General features: G+C 41.6%; 1 long non-coding RNA gene across 1 annotated transcript; it reads left to right on the top strand.

The window, feature by feature from the left end:
* Nucleotides 1-4,993: 4,993 nt before the first annotated feature.
* Nucleotides 4,994-7,419, top strand: LOC106816589. The gene is made up of 3 exons (XR_001394909.1): nucleotides 4,994-5,005; nucleotides 6,441-6,443; nucleotides 7,272-7,419. It is a non-coding gene; the product is annotated as an uncharacterized LOC106816589 (long non-coding RNA).
* Nucleotides 7,420-11,133: the final 3,714 nt, after the last annotated feature.

The raw sequence follows: 11,133 nt of genomic DNA, 5'->3' as shown, positions 1-11,133 counted from the left end.
GCATAGTAAAATCTGATCCTGTGATGCGAGGCGTAGCGAATGCAGATCGTTGCATCCTCCACCAATTATTGTACTGCGAAATGTTGTTGATCGCCGCTTCGGCATCGTAGCAGCGTCGAGTTAGCAAATGGTAGCAGATTGTAGCAACGAGTAAAGATGATGTAGTCGCAGAATTTTGCTCTTGAAGACTGACTTTATTAGAAAACATGATACAAATATATATACACTACGGCGACCTAGGCACCCAAGCCTAGGCCCCGTGTCTCGACTTCGTCCGCTACATCTTGATAGGAAAGTCTTTTGATCTTTCGTCCGTGTCTATTTATGTTCCCAAAAACCACCCGGCGACATTTCAATCCGACCCCCGGCCAATCACCGTCTGGGTGTATGGGGTTAGGGTGCGCGCGGTGGGTTATACATTAAAATAACAACAAGGACTTGCCATAGGGTTAGAAGTTTATAGACAATTAGTCGCAAAGCCCTAATTATAGCCCGCAGCCCTACGATACAACAATCCTTCCTTCCCCCTCGAAATAATTCGTGTTCCCACAAAAATACAGTTATATATAAAAAACATTAACGTTAGTCTAAGGCTGCAACATCAAACAGTGTCATGATGGTGAGGTAAATCCTTGAGGTCTGAGAAGGGATGGAAAGTCCGATTTTAAAACGAGTTGAGGGGGATATTGCTGCAGCTGTCTAGTGAAAATGAGCGCTTATTTTCGTATCACAGGAAGGGGTCGACTGTCTGCAACGGTAACTCAACTCGAAAAGGCATGGAAAGGCTAGGGAAAGATGGCGAAACAAGGATACCTCTTACCGCGTACAACACGTTAGTAAATCTGTTAATCAAAAGAAAACAAACAAACAAACGACAAAACATAAAATACAGATATCACCGGCTAAGCTATATCGTAAACACAGGTTCATAGCCAATTCTTTGTTTATTAAAAATTTGAATTTGTGGTTTCGCTATGTTGTGGTATCGACCAAATGGTATCGGCTAGCAGCCGTGACTCAAAAATGACGCGACGCGTGACGAAATCGGACGTACCCATTCCCGGGTGGAGCTGTTTAAGCTCGTTCGTCACCTTAATATCTATATTACGCACTATGGTAAGTTTGTACCGTAGTATGCCTCTGTTGGCAGGGACACTAATTTCAGCTTACCCTATTGGCCACGTTCGAGGTCATACTTTAGAAGCGGCTAGGCGTCTCGCCTTTCTCATCGCATAGGCTTAATACTATATCATACATCTTTTCTTCCGACGCTTTGAGTCACCGTCACGCCGTACAATGAAATTCGAGTACCACGCTAGCTTTAACTACGAAAGATTCGCGCGCTGCTCGGCAATTCGCGAACTATTTTACTGTTAATAATTATTTCCGAATTTGTGGCTATATGTATACAGTGAAAATACGATGTAACTTACCCTAGGTGTCGTCGCCGTGTTAGTCTTCTTCTTCTTTTGCTCCTCGACCTTGCTCTGCGCGGGCTCTGTCGAGCTTGGAGGACATGACAACATGGCTGCCGCTTTGTCCGGTGCGAGAGCGTCGGGTCCGGAGATGGCTGCCTCTCCATTTTCTTCCTCCCTCGCTCTTCTTCTCTCCCGACGCTCTTCTTCTCTGTCTCTTCTTCTTTATCATCTGGGGGATTGGCATAGCGTACGTAGCGAATGCGAAATCTTCTTCTCCTTCTTCGTATGCTTCTTCTTTATCTGAGGGATTAGCGAAGCGAATGCAGATCGATCTTTGCATCCTCCACCAATTATTGTACTGTGAAATGGTTGTAGTTTCCGTGTAGTTCCATAGCGTCGACAGCGTAGACTTTAGTAATTAGCAGATTGTGGCAACGTAGATAGCAGAGGTAGAGCCGTAGTCGCAGATTAGTTGTTTCACTTGGACTTTATTAGAAAACTCGAACACATACAAAATATATACATGCAACCTAGGTGGGTGACCGTGCCTAGGTCCCGTCGTCTCAATCTCTCTACATCATGGTAGGTAACCCCTCCTGGGTAGGTAACCTCCGTAACTCGATTTCTATCTAACACTCTGTCCAAGCGTCTCTATTTATATCATTTCCAAAATGGTCCGGCGACATTTGGATCCGACCGGTTCTTCGTCAGTATCGGCCGGATCTTGCGGGGCTAGGAGACGCGTCTCGTGTCATTACAAAAACAACAACGAACAACGAACAGGACAATGGGGTTAGCCGCTAGCTTTGTCAGCAGGTGGCGCAGCGGGAGTTAGAGGTGTTACAACGATTGCGCAATCAACCGGTCAGTTGGAAAGATACAGGAATCACGAATAGCCGATCGTATCGTCATAGCGATATAACCAAGTTAAAATGCCTTCGTAAAGTCTGCAGCGATCGCTTCAGAGAGGCTGACTATACTAGCACACTTTTAAGGAAGTGTAATATCGAAAATGGCTTATAAACATTAGTTATATTAGCTCATTTTGACTTTGAGGTTCGCAGTAGTTTTCTTGCGTATTCCATGCAGTCTAGATTATAAAAACAACTGTTAGTGTTATCATTGACAGCATTTATCGCTACAGAGCAGTATAATTATAACACGACAATGGTCACAATGCCAGTGGCAACGTTCAGCTGGTAATTGGTAAATAATCGAGGCCAGGTGTCTCTAGTACGAGGTACCAGTATCTGGTACCAGGTACTTGGCTATATTTCGTATGCACCACTAGTATCACCGTGAATCTCAATAAACATATTACATAACTCCTCAGCACACACAAAAGAATAAACACCCACTTCACATATGGACGCATGCACACACGTACGCATGCACGCACGCACGCACACACGCACGCACACGCTTTTACGTGCGCACATGTACGTGCACACGCACGCACGCACGCACGCACCCATACACGTGGACGTGCACACGCACCCATACACGTGGACGTGCACACGCACGCACGCACGCACGCACGCACGCACGCACGCATGCACACACGTGTACCTGCACACGCACGCATGCACGTACATGTATGACCACACGCACACGCACGCACACACGTGCACGTTTACACGCACGCATGCACGCATGTGTACGTACACATGCACGCACGCACGCACACCCGTTACGCATTGCACGCACAATGTACGTATCACACGCACCACGCACGCATGCACGCACGAGTACGTGCCACACGCACTGCACCGCACATGTAGCGTGCACAGCGAACCATCACCACGTGTACGCTGCCACACCCACGCACTGCACGCGTACATGTAATGACCTACGCCACACACACGCACACACCGTGCACGTTACACGCACGCACACCCTTGCTCGCCTGGCTCATATGGGGTTGCCAACCGCGTTAAAAATATATTTAGCACAGTATTTAGCGATATAAAGTCATTATTTAACTAAAAGTAATGACCTTCTATATAATAAATAAGATATATCTATATAAATAAATATTCTTTAATTTAACATCTATAATCATATTTATATAATTCAAATAATACATTATATCTAACATATAATATAATAATTATATAATTAAATAAATACATCTATTTAACATGTTTAATATCTACTATTATAATAGTGGAATAGGAGCGGAAGGTGTCGTTTTACGATTCCTCCGAAACGTGACCGCGGTCGTTCGCTCGCGCGAACGAGTGGCGGGCTCCTCTGGGCGGCGCGACTAGATTCCGCTACGTTTAGAACGCCATTCTTTCCATCGTAAACTGACTTTGTTGTTATGGCAACTTTCTAAACAGTTATTGCCGCCCGCATTAGAAACTTCGCATTTCATCGGGAAACCCGCCCCAAAGCAGACGTACGTTAAATCACCAGCGCACCAAACTTTTAAGATCGCCCAAATCCGCATGCGCAGTCCACATCAGAGCATGGTGGAATCACCTGCTACCCGCCAACGTCACGTTTAATCACGGCGTCGACGCGGCTGCGATTGCGCTGCGGTGTATAAACAAAGCAAGCACTGCCGCGCCACAGCTGTGAGGCGAAATTTAGAGAAACCCCAAGCGAGAGACGGCTTGAAGTTGTATGTGTGTGTTGTGTGTGGTGTGGTGTGATGTGGGTGGTGGTGCGTTGCCGTGCGCTGCGTGCGTGCGCTGTGCAGTTTAGGACGTGTATGGTTGTGTGGCGACGCCTGTGGATGTGTGTAAAATGTGTCGTATGTGTGTGCGTGGGTTGCGCGTTGTTGATTGGTGCGTGCGCATGCCCGTATGTGTGTGAATACGCGTGACGTACGTGCCGTCGCGGCGTGTGTGCTAAACATTTGGTAAACGGGACCGTGTTAACTCGTGGCCCGCGCTTTACCGGCTCCCAATGCTCTGACAATTTTATAACGCCGGTTTAGATTTGTCTAAGAGCACACACATTACCACACCTATATATATACCATAACCTTTTGAAATTGTGTCTGAACTATTAATCTGTTTTCTCACGGGGTACGTTTCTAAGTGTAATATAGCCACTATTACTAACTTGTAGAATCAAGGTAAACATAAGCCCTTTAAATTAGGTGGAGCCTTCACCTAGCCATGGCAAGGCCACACTAAACCGCACGTCACGCACGGCACACCGCACGCTACACACACCACACACACACACAACACACACACCACACACACCACCACACACGCACGCCACCACACACACACACACACACACACACCACCACACACCACAAGACATTGCCGGCTGCGGTGGATAAATCAGCCCAATCCCACTGCGCGACGGCTGCTGAAGCGAAAAATTTACGACAAACCCAACGTAGATACAGCTGCAGTTGTATTGTGTGTGTATGTGTGTGTTGCGCCTCGGGTAACTGTGTGCGTGTGTGCGTGTCGGCCGTGCTGTACATGTGCGTTCGTGCGTGTTGCGTAGTGCGTGTCGTGTCGCATGTGCGTGTGGCCCACCCAACGTGTGCGTGTGCGTGTTGCGTCTCGCGTGTGCTGTATGTAACTGTATGTATGCGAATATGTCCACACTGTGTGTGCGTGTGCATTGTGCACGCCTCCAAATCCGCTGTGAGTGTACCCCGGTTGTGTGCTCGCGCGCCGACCCCACTCACGACTGTGTGTGTAAATTGGTATGTCGCGCTGCGTGGTCCTCGTGCGCGTCGTGATTGTGCGCTGCGCAGCCCGTAGTGTGTACGTGGAATGCGGTGTGTGCGTGCGTGCCGCGCGTGCTGTTGTGTGTATGCGTGCGCTGTGCGCCGTGTGCTGAATATTTGACAACGGGCGATGTAACCCTGCGCCCCGCGTCCACTGCAGCTTTACAGAAATATATCATTTCAAAAACTCTCTCCATGCAATCTTTGGCTGTTTTTTAAAGAATTTGACTTATATTGAATCGCTTCTAACCAGAATCTATATTTTCTCAATAACAATATTCTAAATTAAGGTAAAATTGCTTCTATGAATCCACTCCGATTCTCCTAAACAATTCCTCCCTACTTTCTAAAAATTTCTACAGTTCTTCTTCTAAAAATTCAATTCTATATATATTTACGATTACAATTTTTTTTAAAACAAATTACTTGCGTACTATCATCGAGTCTAAATATCAGTATTTTTCTGTTAACTGCTAAATAACATCCTCAATAAAGTGAGAGATAAATTTGTCTAAACCGTACATCCTCAAGTCAGACCCCACTCGAACCCGTCTGAATGAGGACGGGAACTAAGATAGTGATTATCCGATAAATATAATATATTAATATATATATGTTAAAATAATGTTTTATTTATTTATATAATTATTATATATATTATATGAGAACAGACCACTATTAAATCCTCCATTGGATCCTATACTTAAGAATTGAATTTCAGGAGCTGAAAAATAGTATTTCGACCGTTTTCGGCCAAGTGCGCAATATTAAAGCTAGGTAGCATGTACTTCAGCTGTGCACCATTAGAGTTATGACATATGTTGTCTGGCGTTTTAAAAAAAATATCGCGAATTTACTAAACGACACCACATTTTGTGCCTGAAAAACAGTCGCGCAGCAATGGGGACCATACATTGAAAGAATTCGTTTTAATTACCAGTAACCATCCACCCATTTCAATGTGTATGTCATTGCCACACACGATAGCCAGCCTAAATAATGCACCACAAAACGTCGCGTCAGCTTTAGTGCACGAGCTGCGCGGCACTCCGATTTGCGCGCCGATGACGCCGTCACATCCTCTAACCTAACAGGGTAATGAACCGTAGTGATTTAATAGTGGTCACGTGTCTGTATAGAAACGTTTTTTTTTTCTCGGAATCTGTCAAACGGCAATAAAATTCGTTCCGACAAACACCGCTGCACACGGGTGCAAAATTTTTGTTTAATTTGTCTGTTCCGGTTTTTTCCGATTTCTTCGACCCCACCCTCCCGGCTTCAAGGCGGTTCTGGTGCCGTGCTGCTTTGCGAATGCCAAGTCGGTGCATAGTTTGAATAGTCGCTAAAGTTGAACAGAATGATTTACATTGAATAAAATTGCATTCACCTATGCGAAACTTGATATTCTATGTGATCAATAAAAATTTTTTTTTTAAATCGCACGTCGAAAACGATTTCTCGGTAATTTAGAATGCCACATGATCGGACATAAAAAACGGGTCAAATTTTGCATTAGATTGAATATTTTTCTGAAAATAAAAGGGCTTTTTTGTCAAATTTGATGCTAAACGAACGCGGCATGTCTTGTTGTCTGCTATGCCAAAAATTAGCACTCGGAAGCAATCGGTTATTTTTTTATAGAGATTCAAACGGCTGTGGGAATTGTACACCAGGTGGCGCTATCACATCATAGTGCTATTGGTAGACGTTCTATTTACGCGCTCCAACAATGATGGTTGGAGGCATTTTTGATCATATCTCAAGAATAGGCATTTACGCTTCATTTGGAATAGAATTTGTGCAAAGGCGACAATCAGTTTTGGAGATTAGGCGAATCCAAGTTGGTTCACCAACAAAAATCATCGCTTTCATTGTTCCACTTTGCTGTGGATAGACACTATTGGCGAAGCGATCGACACCATGGACCGTTTTTATACTAAGACTTGTTCTAATAAAACAATACATCTCGACAAGTTTATTTTCAAGGCTGTAACTCATGCAAAATTCTTCTAGCTGATGCTTGAATGGGTGCAACAGACCAGCAGATGGACAAATACTGGGCCACAGAGTGTTCAGTGGTAGCCACGAAAGCCACTTTTCACGCAATAAACAATGCTAATTAATTTGTGGCAGACACGAATGTGTATGAGAATTGTACCCAAGCATCGTTCTTGAATTCGCAGTGTCTCTTTATGCCGGTAATTACGCTGCGTGCCGATATATCGATTTCTATAGGCCTCCTTGGGTGGACTGGTAGATGCAACGACTGGAAATCATACGATCATGCAACCTCAGCTCCCTAAAAATATCATAGGATTGACATTCAATGACAGAATTAGAAAGAAAACCTGATACAATGATTACAAGTACAACGTCTTAGCAGTAGAATTTAGCAATAGCAGGACTATTCGCAGACTATTAGCCGCGACGATGAGATTTAACGAAAGCAGGGACCTTCGACTGTGTCTGTCTGTGTGTGTGTGTGTTGGGGGGGGGTAACAAGGGTTAGGTATAGGGTTAAGCCTAGTATTGCCATGACTAAAATTTGACCGAGAGCTAGGCTTAAGTATACAGTATTGACGTTAGTAGTACGAACTAGAATGAATTCGTTATTTGCAATCAAAAGTTTCTATTTGCTAAATGTGCTGTTCCTTCACTAGAAAATGTCACCAGATTTGTTCTCAACTCACACATTAACTTCTCCGAGTCCAACTTTAGCGCAATCTACACAATAAATGACACTCTACGGACTTTCTGCACAGCCAGTAGGCTGCGAGAAAACGAGTGAAAATTAACTGCCCGCCGCACTCGCAGTCATTAATATTTGAAAATGTGAAAATTTCCGAAACATTTTTTTCAGTGTGACAGAGAACAGACCACTATTAAATCCTCCATAGGATTCTATACTTAGAATTAATTTCAGAGAGCTGAAAAATAGTATTTCGACCGTTTTCGGCCAAGTGGCAATATTAAAGCTAGGTAGCATGTACTTCAGCTGTGCACCATTAGAGTTATGACATATGTTGTCCGGTGTTTTAAAAAAATATCGCGGAATTTACAACGACACCACATTTGTGCCTGAAAAACAGTCGCCGCAGTCCAATGGGAGCCATACATTGAAAGAATTCGTTTTAAATTACCAGTAACCATCCACCCATTTCAATGTGTATGTCATTACTCACACACGATAGCAGCCTAAATAATGCAGCCACAAAACGTCGCGTCAGCTTTAGTGCACGAGCTGCGGGGCACTCCGATTGGTCGGCGATGACGCGTCACATCCTCTAACCTAACAGGGTAATGAACCGGTAGTGATTTAATAGTGGTCACGTGTCATATAATATATTATATAATTTATAATGTTATTACATTAATATATTATATATTATATATTGTATAATATATTATATAATTATATAATATATTATATAATTATATAATACATTATTTAACATATAATATATTATATAATTATATAATACATTATTTAACATATAATATATTATATAATTATATAATATATATAATTATATAATATATTATATGTTAAATAATGTATTATATAATTATATAATATATTATATAATTATATAATTATATAATATATTATATAATTATATAATATATTATATAATTATATAATACATTATTTAACATATAATATATTATATATTATATAATATATAATATATTATATGTTAAATAATGTATTATTTAATTATATAATATATTATATGTTAAATAATATATTATATGTTAAATAATGTCTTTATATAATAAATAATATATTATTATGTTAACAATGATGTATATATTTAGCACAATAACATTAATTACTTGAACCAGTATAATCATTATTATTCTATCCTAACTATTAAAGCATATTTAGTAAATAATGACTTTATACGCTAAATAATTTGCTAAATAATATTTTTACCGTTGGCCCCCCATAGGCTCATGCCTGACTATAAGCGCCACCGATTAATTACAACGCACAATGTACACGTACACACAATACAACACGAATGTGCGGGATAATGCACGTATAGGTGCTGAACAACAGTAGAGGGCGTCCATAGGCGGCAGGCCTGAATAAGCATCGAACAGAAATTAATTTAAAATAATCACACTGTTACTGCACTTACAAAACATACACTTTATTCATGTTAAATAACTACCGATTCATGCTCTATGCTCCACTCAAAACTTTTGCCAGCTCTATGACGCGAATTTCTGCAAAGTTTTCTGAACACATTTCATACACAAAAATCACCAGCCGGTCGCTGCGGCTACGCCACCTGACGACATGTCACGAGTACACAACAAGACCAATTTTACTTCTAATGCTTTCTATACGTCCACGATGCATCTAACTTGCGTGCATTATGCAAATTATTGCAATCTAGTGCTGAATTTCAGCGAAAAGAAATGCCAAAAAATGTTTTTTCTAGAGACGAAATAGTGCAACGAACGAACGGTAAACTTAGAAACGGAGAACGTTGAAGCGGAGGCTTACTGTTGTACGCGCAAAAGGTTGAAAGCTTGCTTCGTCGCTCAAGTGACGTCACGTCCGTACGGACTCAAACTCCTGTTTTAAGGTGCATTGTGACCCTAACCCTAACCCTAACCCTAACTCTAAAAAATAACCCTAACCCTATTAAAAACAAAATTAATTAAATTTTGTACAGTCGAATCGGAAAACCCATTCGACCCTTCCCGTCATTCTTAGAAAAGAGTTTCTGTTGAATGGAACGCTATTCTGTTGAATGGTCCGAGGGTTCCCGATTGCCTTTTGCGTTGTACGCCACCTTTAGCAATCCAGTGGCATATGTATGTGAACGTGGCGACATCTGTTGGAAGATGTTTAATATATCAACTCGTTCTACGCAACTTGCGCGAAAGTACGAACTACTATTTTTACGACACACGACCAGTCAGTATGTACTTTCTGCTTAAATGAATAATTTCAATGAAATAGTATTTCTTTTGAAAAGAAACTGGGCATAAATTAATTTCATATGCAAGTGTATAGCATATATTATATAGGAGAAATCAGAAATAAACGCATCAATATTTCTGTAGCGAACTACGGAATACGAATGGCACGCCACGAATGAACTATTTTCGGAACGAATTAAACGGATTTCAGAGCTTTTCGAATTTTGGAATTGCTGATAAACGATTGTAGGTTGTATATTGTGGGGTTGGGATTATGGAAACTCTTAGTGATATTCTTCAGAAAGATTCGTGTATGTGCTTGTGCTTTAGGATCTGGTAACAAAGGGCGTGACAATGTGCAGTGCAACAATGATGGTAGAAACAAGATAGCTTTTATGTCAGTACAGAAATATATATAATACTGTTTTGTTGAACAACATAAAACGAAACAAAGATTGTGTTTGGTTACTGCAGATGTCGCCACTATGCAATCAATGGTCCCACACTGCTATCTTCCATCCAGTCAATCTATATATAGGTGTTGAACAACAGTAGAGGCCGTCCATAGGCTGCAGGCCTGAATAAGCATCGAACAGAAATTAATTAAAAATACTCACACTGTTACTGCACTTACAAAACATACACTTTATTCATGTTAAATAACTACAGATTCATGCTCTATGCTCCCCTCGAAACTTTTGCCAGCTCTATGATGCGAATTTCTGCAAAGTTGTCTGAACACATTTCATACACAAAAAACACCAACCGGTCGCTGTGACTACGCCACCTGACGGAATGTCACGAATACACAACAAGAATAATTTTACTTCTAATGCTTTCTCGACGTCCACGAGGCATCCACCTTGCGTGCATAATGCTAATTATTGCACTCTAGTGCCGAATTTCGGCGAAAAAAAATGCCAAAAAAGGCCTTTTCTAGAGACGAAGTAGTGCAACAATCGCGGTTAACAATCGCGGAGGCTTACTGTTATACGCCACCTATAGTTATATATAGTCTACATTCTTCTACATAGTTACTCGAATCGGCGCATTCAACATGAATGACAGATCATA

The sequence above is a fragment of the Priapulus caudatus genome, unplaced genomic scaffold, assembly GCF_000485595.1.
Source record: "Priapulus caudatus unplaced genomic scaffold, Priapulus_caudatus-5.0.1 Scaffold1425, whole genome shotgun sequence".
NCBI lineage: Eukaryota > Metazoa > Priapulida > Priapulimorpha > Priapulimorphida > Priapulidae > Priapulus > Priapulus caudatus.
Note: the sequence above shows the minus strand (reverse complement) of the source record. Positions and strands in the feature narration are given on the sequence as shown.